Raw genomic sequence first — 22749 nt, 5'->3', positions numbered from 1 at the left:
GCTGTGGTGGTCGAGTGGTTATAGTGCCGGACTCGTGATGCGAGGATCCGGGTTCGAACCCCACAGTGGTGGTCGGCTGAAGTTGGTTTTCTGTGGTTCCCAACTTCAAGGCGCAAATGCGAGCCGATCTCCCCGTTAAAAAGTCTCGCCACAGAGAGCAACAGTCCTACAACGATAAATCATTCAACCATAACACTTCACTCATAGTTAGTAAAAACTGGGGGCAGATGACAGCACTACACATAACAAGCATTACACAGAAACAACTTTACGTCAGGTTGCACTACACGTACACACACATTCACGCATGTACCGATTCGTTGGGGGGTTCCGCGCGGGGGGGTGCATGTGTGGGGTAGCAGTAGTAGGTAGGGGCTCGGGGATCCATGATGTTCTTAAGTCAGCCACCTCGTTGGGCAGTTTGCCTGTTGTGGCGTTGTATTTGTATTTGTATTTCGGTGATCTGAAAATGTGCCACGGGCCACTTAAATCCTCTGGCATTGTACCACGGGTCATTTAAGCGATTTGTAAGTGTGCCGCTTAGTTCATTTTTACAAAATTAAGTTTCAGGGGGCAAGCCACATCAGATAACTTTCAGGGCCACATTTAGTCTGCGGGTCAATTGTTTACCGTATATGGCGTAAAGGGTGGGTTGCAATGGATTTATAAAAGAGAAATTTTGAGTTCTTACTCTTCAAATAGCATTGAAATTAACAGAAATTGATCATGACAACATATAAAGGTATTTTCTTTCGAAATTTTAATTTTTTTTTTCGTCTGGGAGGGGGAGAGGTGCACGAGCCCCTGCCCCCCCCCCTCTCCCGCGTAAGTTTCTGATCTCGCCAATATGCGTTAGAAGGTAGGGGACAGTGCTGTCGGACGAAATTTTGCTGACAAGGAGAGAGGGGTCAAAAACGGCTAAAAATTTGCTGACGTAATACTTGAATGGCCCCTTATCGAAAATTTGAAAGAAATTCATAATTAAAAAGGAACGTGGTCACCAATTGAAAAAATTAGTCAAACCGCTAATTATGATTTTTCAAGCTGTTGGCGTCGAGAAAGAAGTCGCCAAGTTACAATTCATCTCATTTATAGAATCATAGCCAATTTATACGGTACAGGACCGGACTTGGCCAGGTGTGGGACTAGGATATAGTGAGCAGATCATGCATCAGAGGAACCGGGACAAACCTTGATAAAAACCGGGACATAACGCAAATTCACTGATAAATCTGGAACATCTTAAAATTTTTTTTTCAGATGGAACTATAGTATAAAATTGTAAGACAATGGATAAAATTGCCTATTGGCACGAAAAGCTTGGGCCTTTTTAGGCCCAACGTAGTACGGTTTAGTTCGGTGATCTTGAACAATTTTCTCATTCCAGACCACTCTGATATTGAGTGAAAATTTTCGCGAACAGGCATAAATGGGAAAAATAATTTGCTAACAGATGAAAGAGAGAGAGAAAAAAATTGGAGAAAAATTTCCAAAATGATTTCGACACCTATGCTACAATGTGTACCTCTCTTTAGCCCTTTTGCAGATGAACGCTATAAAAACTTGCACAAAACGACGTTTGTATCCCTTAAATATAGTCCCTTGCTAACCTTATTTACACTATTTAATATTTGTGTACTTTTGCTATTATAAATACGGGAAACCACTTAAATTTAGAACCCCCTGCTGTCATCTAGTGAATGAAATCGGAACTATCTGTCATAATTTACATATTTTTTAGAACATCGCGTAGATCAATCGATTCCTAATGTCAAAAAGTGGAAATAAATAACTAAACTGCTTTTCGATTATAATAAGAATTGTTAACATTTTACGACGTATGAAGCAAAAAAAAAAGGAGGCAGTGATGTTAACAGTGATACAGATATTCTGTATATTTTTGAATTTGCAACAATAAAACTTTTCTGGGGGTTTTTGGATCTGGATCCGGGGGTGTGATTGGGGGTGGCGTCGGCATCTACTGGGTTTGTGAGCCCCACCTGGGCGTGCCCTGGGTGGGGGGAGCTGTGGGCTGAGGCTGCTCCGGGCAATGGGAGTAAGGGGACCAGGCCTCACGGCCTGCTTACGGCCTGGAGCACCAATCTTAGAGTTCGAGGTCCGGCGTGGCTGGCCCTCTCCAGCGTGGTACAACCCTCCCGGGTAAATGGCTTACATCCCACCAGGGACAGAGCCTGGACTACGACTGGCCTTTAAGTCTTTAAGTGATGTTAACTCTTCCCGAACAGGCCAAATTTGACAATTTTGGATTTGAATTTGCTAGCTATTGTTTTGATCATGATGGTGACGGGTAATTTAACCACTGGCTAAAAGACAAATGGGAAAGCATCGGCTGTATGTCCCGCTTTCATATCAAATAAATATGGTTAGCCATAGATCTCCATAATTGATGAATCGAAAATCTTTTAACTCTATAACAGCTATTTTAGCTAAGTCATGTCAATGATTCTTCGTGATTATAGAAATAAAGAAATGTTTATATATATGCATAATATGCGATAGCTACGAGAATACCCGATGACTACTACACAACAAAAGCATCTCCCGTTAAAAGCTGCAGTCACTAATAAATTAGATGCAATGTTTTTCCAGAAACTTTTTTTATAGATATTAATACAAATATTAGCTTCAGAATCGTGCAAAAATTTGAACTTTTATCCCCTTTGAGGTATTATTTTAAGCTGTGTTGGTATAATTAACGACGATAACGATAATTTGGCTCTCATAAAAGAAAATTCAAAACTTCATTCGATAAAAAGTCATTTTTGAAATTTAAAACCAATGTTTTCTTTGTTATACTTAATCTAATTATTTTTTTCTTTCTTCCGGATTAATCCGATCTTAATGTTACGCTACATGACCTAAAAAAAGATTTATTAAAATTACATGATAATTTTAGACCGAAAAAAAACCGGTTTGAATGTTTATAATTAACAACCTTATTTTTTTAATATCTTGATTTTTCTTAATTTAAAGATTTAAAAAACAATGGAAATCAGGAGAATAATATTACTTTAAAATAGGAAATTCCAACACATACTCATGAATAAAATAATATGCACCTAGAATAAAGATGGGAGAACATGAATGTGTGTGTGTGTTTTGGGAAAAAGAATAATCGAATTAAAAGAAGATTATTTTGAGCTCAAAATAAGAACAACTTTTATCTTAAAATATTATAAGAGAGAAACGCTTTAACACATGGAAATTTGAATTTTCTTACTTCGTCTTTATACATGCGTTGAATTCTAAGAATTTTTATCTCTCGGTGAATGTAAATAGAAAATAAAAATTAATTAGCTAAATATACTGAAGAAAACCCTTCAAAACATGAACTACTTAGCTCTGATTAAGATACTTTGACTTCCATCATGTGTTTATTTATTTATGGTAACTTATGATATATGGGAGATAGAGAAATGTCAAATAACTATGGTGATCCGTTGAGTTAAATAAATGAAGCTTTAAATTATAGACTTAATTATGTAGAGATAATCTGGAGAAGAAAAAACCATCCACTCTCATTAAAAGACATAAAAGTTCGACAGTGTCCCTGTGAGGGCAGAGATGAATTTTCCTTTCCTGAAACATCGATATCTCCTCACTCAGCCAGTTTTCCGTATCTGTCGTATTAACAAGGGAGAGTAACGTCTTTCGTCACATAAAAAGTTGTGGTCATACAATTAGGTCAATAATTTTTTAATAATTATATTACCAATTTACAATATCCGAAGCATTTCAAATAGTTTCTTTGTTACGCTATATAACGGGTCCCAATTATCTTAGGAACCAACGTAAAGCTCGTAGAACATACTTGTTGACAAAATCAGAAATTGCATCGTTTTGATAACAAAAATATGGCTATGAATAATCTTTCTATCACAGGGGATTATAGTTGAGTCAAGATAATATTTAAAGCTAGAATTATAATTCTCTCTCCGTACTCTGGCTTCTCTTCACCTTTTATATTATAGTATTTCTTAAAACGGTAGCATGCGTTTCAAGAAAAACTGCAAAATGTTTGGCACAGAAAAAGTAATAATTTTGTGTCAAATTGATAACAACCCTAGGAATTTCACAGCGTTTCCTCCCATCAGCCCGGGCTATGTAATATAAAAGCTGTATCATGACGTGCCGGAGTCGGTACAAGCTGACGTCATGAGTAACGTCTTGCTCAAACAGGACCGAGTGCGTCCGCTATTGCTACCTTGTCAATTACGATAGTTTGCAATCGCTGTACTGCCAATTTTACTGAATTTTTTCCAAAATTATCTTCTCGATTATTGTCACTAGTATTTGTATATTTATTGGCTTGCTTCATTCACAACCATTTAAACATTTTAAAATAAGAAATTTTGCGTTTGCTTATGAGGTAACTTTTACTAAGGATACTTTTCTCGGATCAGGTCCGTTTTGGTGGAATCTCGTACGTTGGTTAACTTTTATTGGGTTGATTGAAAGCCAACTCGAGACAGATAATTATTTTGAATTTTCTAATACCTTTTGGTTATCTTTTTGTTTTCATTTGAATTGGGTATAGTTTTTAGAAAGGTTGACTTCATTATTAAAATACAACTGCAACATAAAAACATCGGAAGCAAATACTGAAAAAAATCCTAATATAAAATGTTTGAAGTTATTATTATTATTTTGAATGCTAATATTAAAAGATATTTTTACTTACCAACAACTTCTTGGATTTAATCTATTTCTAAGTTTATAGATTATAAAAAATATTATAAAAATACCACACGCGCATATCAGTGACACTAAAACAAACCCATGAACGAGAGATCTCTCACTTAAAGCAGTAAAATAAGCAGCTATGCAAAACAAAGTCACGTTAATTTCCAGTGCGTTTCATGTGCTAATGTCATCTGCTGAAAAAAGTATTTGAGCAGTAGATCCGAGATCACGCCCACTGAGCCAAGGTGGCAAGCGCGACTTCATGACACAGCCATCACTATATAGTCCTGCCCTCAACAGAATAGATTCTATTTTAGATAGGCTTAGCCGAGTACTTTCTAGAGATTGGTGGACTATAAAGTAGGGATTTCAACCCTTCAATGAAAAGCTGTATAAAATATAAATTCTTTAACTAGCTTTGCTTCCATTCTCCCCACTAACTGAACAGCTAATAATCAATAGGCACACACCAAAAACATTAAATATTATGTAAAGTTGTGATGAAGCCCGTAGACACTACTGCTCCAGTTAATCGTACATGCACCTGGTAAACTTCTAACGATTTGATACTGCAACGTGTGTACGCACGCGTGTGTGTTTTGCTAAAATTATGTTCTCTGTTCTAGTGATTCTTCAATATCAGAAGTGGAAGTGGCAGATGCCTGAATTTTTTATGTTGCGTAAGTATCGTGTTGAGTAGGCTGACGATATTTCATTTCCATGAGAAAAATTTGGAAATTGGGATTCCGAATATGAAGAACATAATATAAACTGCTAATTGTCGCCAAAAGTAAGCAAAACTGCAAATTATTGCTAAAATCAATGAAAAATCGACAATCACGAGAAATGAAGCACTATTGAAAATTGCAGTGAAAATTAAAATGAATATTACTAAAAAAAAGAAGTTTAATATCACAAACATGCGAGATGAATATTGATATTTACAGTCATAGTTATCAAAATATATTTTATCAGTTGAGAAAATAAGTTCAATTCTTGATTTTTCGAAAATAAGAAAAAAAGATTCGAGTAGTCTTCGTTGAAAATACGAGCAAAAAAAATGGAAAAATTTATAAAAGAAACGTCAGAGGTCGGCTAAAATTAAGAGAAAATTACACGAATGTCCCGGGAAATACGGGTGATAAGGTCACTCCAATGCTGAATGTCTCTGCCTGCTCTCTGTGGGAAGACTTTTTAAATGGGGGACTGGCTCGCATTCGGGCATTGGAGTTACCGTAGACACTAATTGGAAAATTTTAAATTAAAAGCACTGTAGAAAAAAAAAGGGTTAAATAAGTATTTTAAAGGATATGATTCGGTAAATTCATTGACAATGTGAATTTTAAGTTACAAAATTTAAATTCATGCATTGGACTGAAATGCTTGATACTTAATTCAAGTTTGAATATCAAATTTTATTCAATTATCTCACTGCTTGTTAATTTAATTGAATAAACTGAAGTGTGTATCTGGAAATTGTTTGCTTATAAATGATGTTAACGTAAGGAAAATCATTCCAGGAACAATAAAAAAAAACCAATCTGAAACAATCACTACATTATAAAAAGAAAGATAATAATGAAAATTTCCATAATCATTGAAACAAAAATTCTTTTTAAACAATTGTCATGTATGAAAGGCATAATAATAGGTAAAGATCTTTTCAACACTTGGAAATCACACACACACACAAAAAACAGTAATTTTCTCGAATTCTATTTATAAAAATATCAGCGAAATTCTTCATTTCTTTTTCCTCGTTTTTGGAGAAGAAAATTATTTCCATAATATAAACGGCTTCGAAGTTGTTTTTTTCTTTTGTTCTGCATTTGAAAGTAAAAAGCTGTTGAAAATTTTCTTTTTTTTCCTTTTGAATTTTCAAACATCGCTTGCCTTGTTCCATTGCACGCAAAACCTTCATAACAACAATTCTTCCAGCTTTTCAAGAAATTGGATTGTTTGTGTATATCCTATTTTTAGATCCTCGGATATAAGCTATGAAATACGTCATTTTGAAAATAAATGAATGGCTTTTATTTTGTTTCTTTTCTTTGTTTTCTTTCACTGCATTTTTCAAATGCCTCTTTCGAAGCCTGGTTTCTCGTTAATTGATTTCAATCACAGGAACAACATTTTCTTGTATATTCCAATAACTTATTATGAGTATTTTGTTTTCCTTAAATACATATTTCTTGAAAGAAATTGTCGTTTCTGAATGGCATCACTAAGGAAATATATTTTTGTAGAAATGAATCAGAACTTAAATTCATGTTGTGTTACTATTTCAGGTAATTAGGTACGTATAAGTTATGTTTAAATCTGGTGTCTATTTGTATCTCTAGTTCATAAGTGCGAAAACATTTTGTTTGTGAGTCATATTTTGTCAAGGATTACTGTAGTTAACCGTATGAATGTTGTATTTCTTTTTCGAGGGTCGAATATCAATTAATAATATTGGTTAAACTGATACAAATTCATTTTTTGATTGATCAATCAGAAGTCTTTAAATCTTTACTTTAGACCCGACTCAGTTCAGTTCCTTCTCGGGGGGGGCATGGCTAAAATTCCCATTTGATGGAGATTATTACATTTATTACACAATGTTCCTGATGATTCCTTCTTCAATTTTTGTTGTACCTTTAAACAGTCCTCCTTTCCTCAATAGACAAAACATATATGTATATCCGCACTATCACTAATGCACAAACACACTGCTGAAGAAACATTTTGTTTACGTTATCCCTGAAATTTTGCAAAGATTTACCACCCGATATTCTTAACATTACTAATTTATAGTCCTTCAAAAAACACATTTAATGTAGTAGTGACATTGACAGGTTCATTTTTTTTTACTTTTTCCACGCTCCTTATTTAGTTATCGTTATTTATCCTCCTTATTTTAATCATTATGAGTTACCTCAAAATCTTACATATTGCAATATTATACTCATTTTTTTTATTTGCATCAATGTGGAAATCACACAAATATGTGCATTTCATGCAACTGCATTTCCTCAAGTTGCCAAAAACTTTAGAAATCGTGCGAAAGAAATATGGGCATTTTACTTTGTTCTCATCCTAATTAACTGTGTTCATTATTACTTTTTTTCTCGAGAAATTTGTGCATTTATTTTGTTTTTCCTTTTTTTGTTAACTTGATGACTATTAACTATATGACCATAATTAATACTTCATATCAGTTACTGAATGGCATGAATTAATATTCTCCATAAATATGTAGTGTATCAACGGGTATGAGTTTTTTGACTCCTTGACTGATTTTATTCCTTCTCTTGTATTTTTTGTAAGAAATGAAATGAATGGCATTGAAAAAGAAATTCCCCAAAATGAATGAGAAATATTTTCATTAACTACCCCGTAATGCCGAGACGTCAAAAGAAGCCAAAATAAAAAAAAAAAATCGAACATGAGTCATAGAGGGTGAATGAAGCCATGCCAGATGAAAAGAAATGTGGAAGCCGTTGAAGTTCAAAAAAAGAAATACTAAATATACAAACCTGAGAATGGTCATCAAAAAATAACAGAAACAGGTCTATAAAAACGGCAAAGGTTCTGCCAGAAATTTTCCGCACGTGGAATATCGGCCTGATTTCATTAACATCTGTTTCCACAAAATTTTTTTGGTCTACAAAAAAAAGTATTTTTCTTTCCTGTCTTTAAAATTTATTTTCACTAATCGCCCCCAACCCAGGACCGGACTTAAGCACTTGCGAAGTGCGTAGCAGCACCCGGTCGCTAAATTTTAAGGGCCGCAAAACTTAATTGACTACATTTTGACCTCATCGTTTGACTCAATGTTAACAAAGCAAATAGCTTAAAATTCCGCCCAATACCTCTAAAATCCAGACATCCCTTCTGGCCTAGGGGTTTCACAGAATCCCCCCCCCCCCAAGCCAAAGGAAGGATGCAGGTGGATCTAGTGCCCTGGCGTTGGACCAGTGGGGGGGCTAAATTATTCTTTTAAAATTATTCCAAATTGCACAAAGGGGCATAATGTATGCTTGCCCTGCTGAAAGAATATCTAGTTGCGACCCTGGGTAGATAATCGGCTCAGTAGCCCCGACAGCCCCTCCCCAACCTTTAGATGTCTGGGAGCACCATCGTCCAAAGCCAAATTTATTGTTGGATTGTGGTTTTTTTTTCATGACCACGAAATAGTAGTTCGATATTCATTCTCGGGTGATAATGTAAACCTGGTGTACATAAGGGTGATTATTCACACTGAGGGGTCGGGAATCCACATTTTAGGGCGACAAAATGCTCATGTCCGTCCCTGGCCTAACCTGAACAATTTTGTAAGTTCCTTTACTATACCCATAATTTCTTCATACAGCCCGCGTGAACATTATCGCTAAAATTCTAAAAAAGTGTTACACGCAGTTGATATACTACATTCCCAGTAACATATAACATTATATTACCAATATGGACCGTGGTTCATGCCAGAAATTAACTATTTATAGCTAAATAATCATGTTGGCTCGCTATCACCATGTTTTCCTATTTTTCTAGGATAAATTTTTGAAAGTTATTGAGTGCTGCTGATTCTTTTAACTTTTTGCAGTCCCATATCGAGGTAGACTCGAATTATGTCCGCACCAAGAAACAACGATACTTCATTGTTATAACGACTCCTCATAATAATAGGAAAGCCCTCCGTGAATTCGGCTTTTTAGCAGAATTCATAAGCTATACATAAAATACTAAGGGACAAACATCCAGGGGCCTTCCTCATTTCTGGGGAGGCACTAAGTACAAACTGTACCAACGAAGTGTCGAAAAAACCTCTGGATTGCAAAGGGTTATTCGTTGAAACAATGGTTTCATTGAATTTATGCTTCGTATGAATTTCAACAAGCAGTTTTGTGAATTATATTATCGCTGCTTCGTCGTTTTTAAGCCCTTAAGGGTGGTATTCACCAACATGGTTTAAACTATAGTCACATTTTTTTTGATAAGAGATCGACACGGATTGGTTAAATTCAGGTTTTTAACCAATCTATGTTGATCTCTTATCCAAAAATTGTCACTACAGTTTAAACCATGTCGGTGAATACGGCTCTAAATGACATAATCTGGAGTATAAATACTAATGAATCAGGTAAAACTGACCGATTTATCTATAAAAATAGCTTAAGCTGACAGATTTATAAAAGGGAATGGATGAAATTCAATCTCATCAGTTTAAAAGAGGATCAACGTAAGACCACGTTTGATAACAACGGCAAAAATGGCTTTTATCGATTGACGCTTGTCTAGCAAAGGATACCTTTTGAACCTGAATGTTTTGCAAAGTGTATTTTTTACGACAAATTCAACTTTGAATAATCAATCAGAAATTTCATGTGTTGAAAACGATAGTCAGCAACAAAAATGACAAATAGTTGAGCATTATGTGCATCAGAATTAGAAGACGGTGAGTCTGGCTATATATATTATAGCCAGCGTGGACTGTGTACTACAACAATCTATCTGTGTACTACTACAACCTATATAACAAAGTTCTGTCACGTCACCTGCAGCTATATTAATCATATATAACTAGTCTATAGCGTTTTTTTCTTTGTTTTAGTAGTCGAAAAGAATAAGTTAAAATGAAAATAAAACGAATTCTAATTAAATTATTAGAAAATCAACTGACTTAACTTTTTAATAAACGTATAAATTGGAATCAATGCACACGTCCTTTATGGTTGTGTTTTCTATTTTTCCATACTAGATAATTTATATAACCGCAATATTTCCGTATTAAGCCGTTATGGTATTTGAGTTTTTTTACAGAAATCAAAACAAACAAACGTAAATTATCAGATGCATATCGTTACGAAAGGATTTACTTCGGCTAAAAACAAAAAAAAGAACTATTTTTAGAGTGCAAAAACACGTGATTGAGATAGTTCTCATTCACCTTCGATATCGTTGATTTATCACACAGCCACCACCATTGAGGAAAATAAATCTCATTTATAGAAAACGTGTCCAACACGAAAAATAAAGGAAGAAGAAAATCAAGTCATTTTCGTGATCCTTAAGTCACAGTCACAAATGCCTCGTCCAAATCGTCTATTGTTTTGTGGGGCACTTTTGTAGTTGTCCGTCTTGTCGTGATTGGGGGCCCCCCGAAGTTGACTCTGCTGTAGAATAAATAACTAAACAGGATAAGAAAAATTCGGTATGTGTATATATAGGATGAAGAAGTAAAGAAAAGGTAAAAGTGTTTAGACAAAAAAAAGAGAGAAAGCTTTTGTTGTGTTGATTTTTATTATTATTATCTTCTCTCCGTCTTTTTGGTGCTCGCACAATGACTTACAACAGGTTTTATGGTCGTTTGAATTGACCTTTTGAATTCCGGAAGGGACTGTGAACGGCTCTGACTGCGAATTTTCTCTTTCGAGAAAAGAAATTGTCTATAGAAAGTTCATTGACTTCTCGTCCATGTCGGTCTTAACATTATTTATAACTGTGACGAATGAGTTTGAAGTGTTCGAAACATTTGTATAGACCTTATATGGACAGATGATAGAGTAGTCTCTGAAAATAAAATAGAGAAAAGACACTCTATAAAACTGGCTTAGTGTTTGTGTATTTACTCTATTTACTCTATATATTAGACTTGAAATTATTTCTACTAGAAAACAAACCAAATTTTGTAAAATGTTTCAATATTTAATATTTCTTCTGCTTCTAATTTTTTTTTTTAATCGTTATTTCAGTAGTCATTTTTGTTTGTTTGAAGTTCCAAATTTTAAACATGAAGACAATAGGCAATATTATTTTTAACAAATATGGCTTCTAGTGAGCCCTTAACAAAAAATATTTATGAAAAAATGACAAATGTTTTCTCACTTATTTTTGAATGTTTTTCTTCGGATTTTCTAGAGGTTTTGCTTCAGTATTGTGGAATATTTTTAGTACTGTGGTTTTAGACGAGCATTGCAGTTTTTTTTCTAATGAGATGGATGGTTGTAAACTCTTTGGGAAAAAAACAAACACGGCGGGAGAGTTAATACAATCACCGTATATGATTATATATTGATTTTCTTTTTTTTTTTTTTTTTTAATGTTTTTCTTTGTATTTCCAGCCACATTGTCCGGCAATTTGCCTTTTGTGGCCTCTGATTTTGTATTTGTTAGTGAAATGAAAAATATGTAGTACGAATTTTTTTAAATATTCATTAAGACACTTTTCTGAAATGCTGAATAATATATAAAGGAAATATTATTTGTAGAACTAACGGATTAAAGTCTTAAAAGATATTATTACCTGGGCAACACAGAAAATGGTCGACATTTTTCACTAAATTTTTAAATTATTTAGTAAATAATCCTGTCTCAGATTTCAAAATTAAATGCACACAAATCGAAAAAAAAAATTGATTAACGATAACTTCTCAGACAGGAGAAATCATTTACAGTATTTCCATTACATTATTTTTCTATATACCAATTTTATTCAATAATTCTATTATCAAACAAAATAATTATTAAATAAAATCCTTATCTCAGTTAAAAATTATTTTGTTAGAACTATTTATTTACTTAAAGAATCTATTTCTCAGGATCTTTGATGGTTAAAAAAATTCAAAAAAAATATTTAATAAAATTAAAATTTAAAAAAAAAACAACACAAAAAATTTAATAGCAGAAAGTTAAAAAAAGATAAAAGAATAACCCAAAAAATTAAAAAATAGAAATTTTATAAATAGAAAATAGAATGTTTTTATAACAAGATAAAGGAAAAACAATATAGGATTCTCTCTCTTTCGGGATCTCCCAAGACGTTTTCTCGCTAACAAATCTCATCTTCCGTCCATTACAACGTCTCAATCCAAATTGACGATGTCATCAAATCATTCAGGACAATCATTAAGTCACGAAATAAAGGTAAAGCATATTACGTGAGATTTTTCTAAGACAAGAGAGAAACCGTTCGAATAACAATAATAGAACAAAGGAGTGACAGCAGCGGCAAATAATCCGATACACAGCATTGGGAGATAGATCTAATAGCATTATTTGATTGAGTGCTCAAAATAAAAAAATAGCTGGACGTGATTCCGTACTTAGTTCCATCAGCAGAAGAAGAAAAAAAACTAGGCCAATAACGTTAGAAGACAAAACATCCGAGAGACCAAAGATTAGCAACAAAATGAAATCAAAAGTAGCCGAGGTATTGAAGCAAATCCCTTTGTTGTGTTATGTCATATCTTTTCGGAATCGTTCGCGTGAAAAGAATAGCGTGAGGAGTATTTTTCTAAGATGCCAATGGAGAAAAGTAAAAGTTAATGAACCAAGAACTCGGAATCCGGTCGTCTCTGGGAAGCCATTGAGAAAACACTATCCCTTTCCATTAAATCTTTTCTTTCCGATGTTTAAAAATAGCCTTTTCTGTCGGACCAGTCCACTCTGGTAGTCAGTCTTCTTTCTGCAAAGAGGAACAACAGGTGAGAGATTCGTAACCTCCTTTGATGATTACGCTTGCCCACAACGTGGCCTCAACTATAAGCCTGCCGGTCTACCGGGAAGTTATTTTTGGTCGTGTGGCAACTAGGTTGTCCCAATTCCCGATATAAGAATGTAAAAACAAAAAAATAAATGAAAACCTGCTATAATAACTGCCTTCTTTCTATCTAAAAGAATGCACGTTTTCTTTCTTTTCCGCCATTTTTTTTTCCGATACTTAATTTTTGTTTTGTCCATATTATTTCGCAATGATTATTATTATTATTATTATTACGTCCTGGTGCAAAATTGTACAAAGACAATGAAAAATAGTGGCATTATAATACAGTGACAATTTTTTTTTTTACAATAGGTAGGTACTCTTATAGACGGGCTTGGAATGGATCCGGTAATTTACCGAAAATACTGTAAGAATGATTTGAGACGACGCCCTTGTTTTTTTAGGAAGTGGCCTGATTGTTATAGATTTATGCCGTCTTAGAAGAATGATGTCTAGTTTATATATTTATTTACTCTATCAAACACACCTTTAATATAGTGCTCACAGAAGCACCCATGAGTGCGGCATGCTCGTGACCGATTTGGTGTTTTTGAATAATGAAACATCCCATACGGGTTGATTGTGGGACCACAATTGTGATCATTTAAGTTTGCTCGAATGAAAAATCACCACGTGGAGGACTAAGTGTAATTATAGTCATAAAGATGGCGTTCGGAAATTAGAAAATGTTGACTGAATTCCAATTCTGTCTCAAAAAATTGATGAAAATTAAAACTTGTCTAAGGACCGAAGAATGTTCTATTGCACTGGTGCTCAAATTTTTTAGGAACGAGAGCTACAGCGTGAACAAAAAGTCCGTAGAAACTTTAAAAATAACGAAATGAAAAACGATTTGCAGGGTTAGCATCGCTAGGTCACGGAATTTTTTAGACAGGAAAAGAAACTCAAAAAACAGCCGATTGGTGGCGCTGGTACGAGTGACTTCGGTGGAAATATGCAAATGAGACGGTTATAAGAACTTACGCTCCTAATCCACACGCAGTTCACCGTTGTAATTCGTGTATGTGGATCTGCTGCTCTGCCGTTGCTGGATTTGTGACTCGCCTGCAATGTGTTATCTGTCCCCTGTGGTTGTGGTCATGTGAAACCCATACGGCTGTAATAAACGATTTGGAGGCATTCTGTTCGTTATTTGCGTATGTTTTCTTTGATTTGTGTGCGTCAGTGCCACCTATCGGTGGTTTTTTCTTGTCTTAAAAAAATTGCCGTGACCTAGCGATGCTAACCCTGCAAACCGTTTTTTATTTCCGTTATTTTTTCTGGTTTTTATGAATTTTTAAAGTTTTTACGGACTTTTTACCCACCCTGTACTTTAATGATTTCGTAGCCCGTCCGAAGCCACTTGAATCATTTGATAACAGGCTATGGGTTATGATAAAAAAAAAAATTAGCAATGTTAAAATACTGAATTGTAATTGCTTTAATGAGGATTTTTGAAGCAAATAATAAAATGCGTTGCAGAAAACACAGAGACTATGTCGTTCATCAAACATCCCGATTTTTGTGCCCGAATGGAAGATATTTTGCTTGGTGCCGCTTTAATTGGAGTCAGGGAAGTACGCAGGACCGATTTTTTTTTTCTTACAAAATTTTGAATCATATAAAGAAGGTACTGTAGTTATATACTGTATTTGAAAGTAATACTACTTTAATACATTCATTTCGTGTGTGATTTTTTCAGGCTTTGCACATCTTCAATAAGGCTCTGTATAAGCACTGCAACTCAAAATAGTTTTTTTTAATGATTTTTCCTGCTTTCAATACGTGTCATTAACTATGAAAAACACTATCAGCTCGAAAAAAAAATGAGCATTTAATTATTACATAAACAGAAAATTATTGATTTTTAGCATATAAAGTTGTTGTCTTTCGATATTTTTTTCCAAAAATACTGTAAATCCCCTCTTTGCAGGACAAAAAAAAAAATTCATCCGTAAAAAAAACAGCGGTATCGAAGTTATTAAAATACATATGGCTCAATTTTTATTTGGCCGTAAAAGAGGAGTGACTGCATCTGTGCCGGGAGAGGGGTTGACCGGTAAGAGGGGTATTTTCAATTTTTTGATTACCTTTAATAAGAGACACTAGACCTTATCCCCCCCCCCCCTACTGCTTATGCTTCTGGTTGAAGCTCTATGGGTAATGACTGGTAATTTAGCAAGCGGTTTAGAACCAACTTCCTGTATGATCCTATTTTGTCTGAAAGAAATAGTGTCTTTTGTGTGTTTGAAGTGTGTTTTGAAATCATAGTGTGTTTTGAAAATCTGGTAACCCAAAATGATGATAATAATGATATTACTCTACGATCCTCAAATCAAAAGAACTGCAAATATGGAACGATAACGTAGAGAATCCTAATGAAGAAAAGCTGAACTAATTTATTAATTTCATATTTATACGCATATTTGATTGATTTTCGCGCTGAGAGAACCGTGTTACATAATCACGCTACGCGTGTTTCCCTAACGGGGCACATCAGATCAGGGTGGCTATATTATAGTATATGGCCTAGTTGCATCGGCTACTCTGTCGTCTGCATGCTCCGGTTTAAGAGAAGGGAAACGCACAAAAGTGAAGAGAACATCGGCACGACGCATTTGACACCTTCACAAGCAGTCGGCCATTCACGCCGACGTAAAACGCTGTCGTTAGCTGTATTGCGCTCTGCAGGAAAACATACTAATTTTCTTATTGGTGAACGGCGTGTCGCGTCGGGCGATTCATTTTTTTTTGGCCGCTGTGGTGGTCGAGTGGTTATAGTGCCGGACTCGTGATGCGAGGATCCGGGTTCGAACCCCGCAGTGGTGGTCGGCTGAAGTTGGTTTTCTGTGGTTCCCAACTTCAAGGCGCAAATGCGAGCCGATCTCCCCGTTAAAAAGTCTCGCCACAGAGAGCAACAGTCCTACAACGGTAAATCATTCAACCATAACACTTCACTCATAGTTAGTAAAACTGGGGGCAGATGACAGCACTACACATAACAAGCATTACACAGAAACAAACTATACGTCAGGTTGCACTACACGTACACGCACATTCTCGCATTTACCGATTCGTTGGGGGGGGTTCCGCGGGGGGGGGGTGCGTGTGGGGTGTAGCAGTAGTAGGTAGGGGCTCGGGGGATCCATGATGTTCTTAAGTCAGCCACCTCGGTGGGCAATTTGCCTGTTGTGGCGTTGTATTTGTATTTGTATATTTGTATTTGTATATTTCGATTTACTTACCATATTTCGATTTACTTACCATATTTCGATTTACTTTCATATTTCGATTTACTTTCATATTTATACGCATATTTTGATTTACTTTCATATCTATACGCATATTTCGATTTACTTTCATATTTATACGCATTACTTTCATATTTATACGCATTACTTTCATATTTATACGCATTACTTTCATATTTATACGCATATTTTGATTTAATTTCATATTTATATGCATATTTCGATTTAAATGAGTTTCACGATATTCATTTAGAACAAATGATGAAGAAAACAAATTTAATTAAATTTAAAACCCATGGAATTCATATTAGAATTTATCTCATTTTAATCCATTTTTACTATCCATAATTACTGTACGTATAATGATGTACGAATGCAATAATGATGGTAACTTTTAATACTCGTGATGCTTTTAGATTTGTTCTCATTTCTTTTAATAGACCGAAACATTACACTAAAAAATACCTTAACGTGGAAGCATTTGACGTAGGCTTGTGTGTAACCGAACATACGCATCAATAACAAGAATGTAGCAAAATAGATTTTCTCGAAGATGAGAATTTCCCGCAGGTGCAGAATTAAGAAGGAACTGAAGAGAAACCCTAACTTTTACTAAATTAAACCCCGCATTGGTAACTGGGCCTTCGACCTCCAGTCGGGCCCGAAACGCTTCCTCCTTTTAGAAGAAGGGGGCCCTACACACACATGCGACCTAAATAGCTCTTCTCTCTCTTTTTTTTGCATCCGCAACATGCCTCTAGGCCGTTTCCGCTTTACGTCCCCGCAGCCAACACTTTCTCGTCGGAATTAAATATAATGCTATTTATAATTATTATTACTGTATAATCGTGCGTTTATTTGTCTCTGGCTCTCTTTTTCTTGATGAAATAATTTCCCTTTCTTCCACTCCATTTCTTTCTTACTTTCCACATCATGTCGGTTCCTTGAAGAAACATAAATGACAGTGTCTATTTTGATAATGTACTTAATGATTATTAATTGGATTTGTTTATTATTATTACTATACTAATTAAATACTTTCGTTAGAATCCCTGGAGTTGAGCATGAGTGATGGTTGTTTAGGTAGGAAGCCATTGTAATGTTTCCGAATAATTTTCAATTTGAAACAATTATTTTGTATTTTATTGTGCTATGTTTTCGTACTCTAAACGTTTTGGTGTTCTTTATCGTATTGAAATAAATATTCGTTGTTGACTGAGTTTATTGAGATGTCTATTCATCTTCCCACAGTAGTCGGTGATTTCTCTGAATAGTTTTATAGTACTTTAAAATATGGTTAATTAAAAATGATATTTCCAGGCACTTGATTCTAAAAAAGTCGAAGCAATTTTGCTCAAACTTGTACTAATATTTAGGATCTCTATGGAAATTATGTTCTTATGGAATTACTTGTCTGAGCAGTTTGGCGGTTTCGAGAGGTTCCCAATTCTGGAATTCCTAGTCTATGGTCAGTGGTACGCGTAGTCTGTAGCGTACCTGTAGCTCTGACAGATCGTTGAAGTCCTAAGGGAAAAATAATCAACATAATTTCAAAAAACGTGTGAAGTAATAAAAACTGCATGGCTTTAGTGCATCGCAAAATAATGCAGTGAAACCTCCCCTAACTGACACTTTTCTAATCCCCGGGCCTGTGGAATAGGGCTTCAATGTATTTCACTCCCAGTTAGTGGGCACTCTCTATAGCGGGCAGTAAAATCAGGCACAAACTCTAATATTTTTCCAAACTCTAATTTATTAATTTTTGGTCATAAATCGAGAATTTATCGAATTCAACTAGGATTATGTTTAATCACAAGCTCTTCCTGGTGATGAACACCACACATACACATAAAATTTTCCAATATCCATTAATTCGTCAAAAGTTCCTCAGAGGAATGCATACGTTATGCATTTACGTTTTAGTAGCCGCTGTAGTTGTGATTTATAAAGACGAGAATCAGAGAGGATCAGTCATTAGGTCTATTAAAGGTGAAAATTTATAGAAAATGGACCCTAGCAAAGATTTTAAACATTTTCAAAAGTACGATTCATAACAATTTCCTAGTCGGAAAAGCTGCCTATCGACATATTTCTAAAACAAAATGGAAATGATCCTTTCTTTTAAGGCTCCTATACATCCCACCATCTGTTTCATTTTTTTTATAAAGAAAATCGTTCCTTGCAATAGGTACGTTACCATCAGAAGCCACATAGATGTCCTTTGTACATTAACCCTCTATGGTCCCATTTATATGAAAATAGATGGGAAATAAATACATGTGGTTAAAAAAACGCCCATTATACCAATTTTTTTTCTTAATGTTTTAGAATGTGCATCTTTTGGTATCATTTCAGAACAAAATACGCCCCTTAATTATTAAAATAATTTTTCACCCAGAAGAGTCTATTCCTTGTCGGTGTCATTTTTCGATAGGTGCTGAAATTTTACGTCTTCGGAGCTCACTAAATTGAGAGAAGATTGGTAATAAAATCCAAGGTAAAAACTATTCAACCTTTTTGAGCAAAATTTTATCGATTTACAGATAACATTAAAATCAAGGCAAACTGCATATTTTACCTTTAATTAACAATTTTAGCTTGTTAAAAAGTCCTCTAATTGATCAAATTGCTGTGTCGATGGATGATGGTTGACCCATACAATGTTATAAAAAGCTAAATTCTACACAAGGGTAACATATTTAAAGAACCTAAAAAATAGCACAAAATTGCAAGGAAAAACTAACTTAACTCGATAACTAATAACAACTCGATTAAAAAGCATTTCTAAGCAAGCGATTAAACATCGATAGTTGTTTTTTTTTTTTGTTTTTTTTGCATAAATATGGATGCGCTGCATGGCTCATACTGCTCGCTAGCTGGAAAAATTAAGAATGATACAGTGTATACGTCTGCATGTACAATGCAGTATGTGTATATATTGTTTATAATTTGTGTTAATTGCATTTTTAATTGGGTTGCTGTATTTCCGAAATATATGACAACCATATTTTTATGGGCATCTTTTTATCAGCCACCTCGTTGGGCATTTTGTCTGTTGTGGCGTTGTATTTGTATTTGTATAATATGTATACGTATAATTTCACCTATTTTGAAGACTGTTTTTTATTTGATGTATAATAAACACTTTTTCTAGCTAACTACCGTGCTTCTATTGATGTACATTACACCCCTGTAATGCTACAGGTGTAATGCCACCTCCCTATATGAATTATTTGTTATAAACCGGACTTCCATTATAACGGACAACCTACAACCCCTATCAGTCCGTTGTAACGAGGTTCTACTGTACTTCTAAGTATTGAGCTAAAGTCTTGAACAATTATTTCATTTTCAAACACCCACGGAAATAACAATTAGTAGAATTTTTTGGGTGACCTAATAAAATAGATTCATATTGAAACATTGCATTAAACGAAAATTGATTTTCGAAGAATTTGATAATTTTCATTTCACCCTCTAGGGAAAGAATTTCTAGCATAAAAATAGGTAAAGTTTGGATTTAAAAAGTATGATTGATAGTTCGAAAATTATATTAGTTGGCCAAAGTAATTAATGGATATTTGCGATTATAATTAGGGTTATAACCTCCAGCAGTTTCGGTTTAAAAGCTCTCCAGGAGACTAGAGCTGAAGTCCATTCATCGGTGCATCTCTAATAATAATTTAACGCATGCACGCAACAGAGATGATGATGAAGGCAATTCACGAACTTCGTAGATGCCGCGAGCGATTTTCTCAAGTCAGAAAATGGTTGTCAGAATTTGAATGACAGGAAACACGGTCTGTATTATCCGAAATCTCTGAGTTTCGAAAGATCCAGAGTAAATACCAGCTACGATGAGAAGTGAAAAGATGGCAAACTACTAATTAAGAGTGAGGTATGTATAATACGTATTTTCAATATTTAAGGATCGGAGTTCTTAATTTTCGCTGTGTGGGTGCAATTAGTTAAGCAACGGGAACCAAACGTAATTGTAACCAAATGTTTGTGAGGATTCCTCGTGGTATAGAATTAATTAGGGTTTTGCTAGAGATAATAAGTTGACACATACACTTGAACAATATGCAGGGCTCAAAGGAAAGTCCTTACACACCATACCTGTATAATTTTAACCCGTTGTGTGTGTGATCATACAGTAGAAACGTACTTTTATTTGGAAAAGGTACTCTTTGATCTCAGATAAGTCATTTATTTCAAGAAGAAGCTGGTTACAACGTTTATTTCTTCTACATCTGTATGTCAGAGGTAAAGGGCACAATGGCCATTTTCGTCAATATTGGGATAACGCTATTAATTTGCTTTACTTTCTTTACACTATACATAAGGTATCAAGTCCTATTTCAATAAATAACAGACATATTCACTTTATAAAACAAGTGAGTTCCGTAGGAAGACGTACTACTACTAAACCAGGCATGCACCTCGTCCATATTCTTCTGCGGAACTTCTAACGAATGCGTGTACGCATAGTGAACCTTCCGTGAAGTTTGTTTCTGTGTAATGCCTACTATGTGTAGTGCTGCCATCTGCAATAAAAATTTTTAAACTATGAGTTTTTTCTCAACTCATAGTGAGTGAAGTGTAATAATTATATAATAAAAGTGAATGAATAATTGTAACTTTATATAGGCATGTTGCTCTCTGCGGCGACACATTTTAACGGGGGAGATCGGCTCGCATTTGCGCCTCGAAGTTGGGAACCGCAGAAAAACAACTTCAGCCGATCACCACTGCGGCGACGGTGGGGTTTGAACCCCGGATCCTAGCGGTGCGAGTCCCTCATTATGACCACTCGACCACCACAGCGGCAAGAAGAAAGACATGCTAAAAAAATCTTTAAATAGCTCTCCTAAATTTCCCTTTTGGCCCATGGCGCCCTTTACCTTCAACATACAGATATATTTATTAGGGGGGAAATTAGGGGGATATTTGTTATCAGGGGGAAATTTAGAATTATTTCTTTTTAGTTCTAAAAAATTCGAGGATACAGATTTTTTCCACATATTATGCAGAGTTGAACTCGGGAAGAAAAGGTATCTGGTCTCCACCGGATTTGAACCCAGGCCCTCTTGCAAACCGAGAAAGCATGCTACCATCTACACCCCTGGAGACACGACCCGGTCATCCTTATTTTGAAATTATTTCTAATTATAACATTTTACTTTTCTTAATTTTTAGATTGTTTTTCTTAATAATTTTAAATAACTGTTTTTCCAATAGTTCTAAAATTATTTCTTTCAATATAATCATTTATTTCCTAAAAAATATTTATTTTTAATTATAAAATCATCTTGATAATTCTTAAGTTATTTATTTTATTAATTTTAAAACTATTTCTTTCATTAATTCGGAAATTATTTCTGATTAATTCTAAACCTATTTCTAACTCTAAAATTATTTCATTCACTAATTCCGAACTTAACTCTTTAATGATTTTAAAAGTCATTTCATTTATAAATTTTAAATTATTTCTCTTAATAATTCTAAAATTATTTAGAATTACAAAATGTTTTCCTTTTTAATTTTAAAAATGTTTCTCTGAATAATTCTAAAATTATTATGTAGTTATATATATTTTTTTTTTCCTTTTCAATTCTAACATTACTTCTAGTTACGACTTTTTCTTCTTTAATTTAAAATTAATTTTCAGTTATAACTTCTTCTTTTTAAAATTTTAAAATTATTTCTTCGATTTATTCAAAAAGTATTTCTTTTATTAATTCATAATATCGAAATGGTCTCTCTGAATCTATTGGTAATCTGAGCAATGTCAGTGCTGTAGTTAAGCGTAAAATACGTCTTCAGTTTAATAATTATATTTCTTCACTTGAAAATGGCATTACCAACAACCCTTATACATTTTGATCTTTCTGCCGAAATTTAAGATCTCGTGATTGCTTTCCCAATGCCATGTCTTACTGTGGCAGATCACCATCTGATTTTCCTGCTTTTGATGAATTTTTAAAGATTTCTTTCGTCCAGTTTTTTTTGCAGCTCCAACAATTTCTCTGCGACTGAACTACCAATTATGATTTTGCCAATAGTTGCATTTTTGGTGGTATTACTGAACATGATGTTTTGTCTGCTATAAAAAAAAACAGAGTCGTAAAGGCCAAGACGATGATTGTATTCCTCTATACATAGTTAAAGGCTGTGGCTCATATTTAGATGTCCCCTTTCTTTTTATCATTTTTAATAACTCTATTAGTTCAGGTGTATTTTCTTTAATTTGGAAGACTTGCTCAGTGT

Source organism: Pholcus phalangioides, unplaced genomic scaffold (genome assembly GCF_987345545.1).
Source record: "Pholcus phalangioides strain wild (caught in Gottingen) unplaced genomic scaffold, Ppha-v1.0 ptg000009l_1, whole genome shotgun sequence".
Taxonomy (NCBI): domain Eukaryota; kingdom Metazoa; phylum Arthropoda; class Arachnida; order Araneae; family Pholcidae; genus Pholcus; species Pholcus phalangioides.
The sequence above is the reverse complement of the archived record's forward strand: the minus strand, read 5'-3'. Positions refer to the sequence as shown.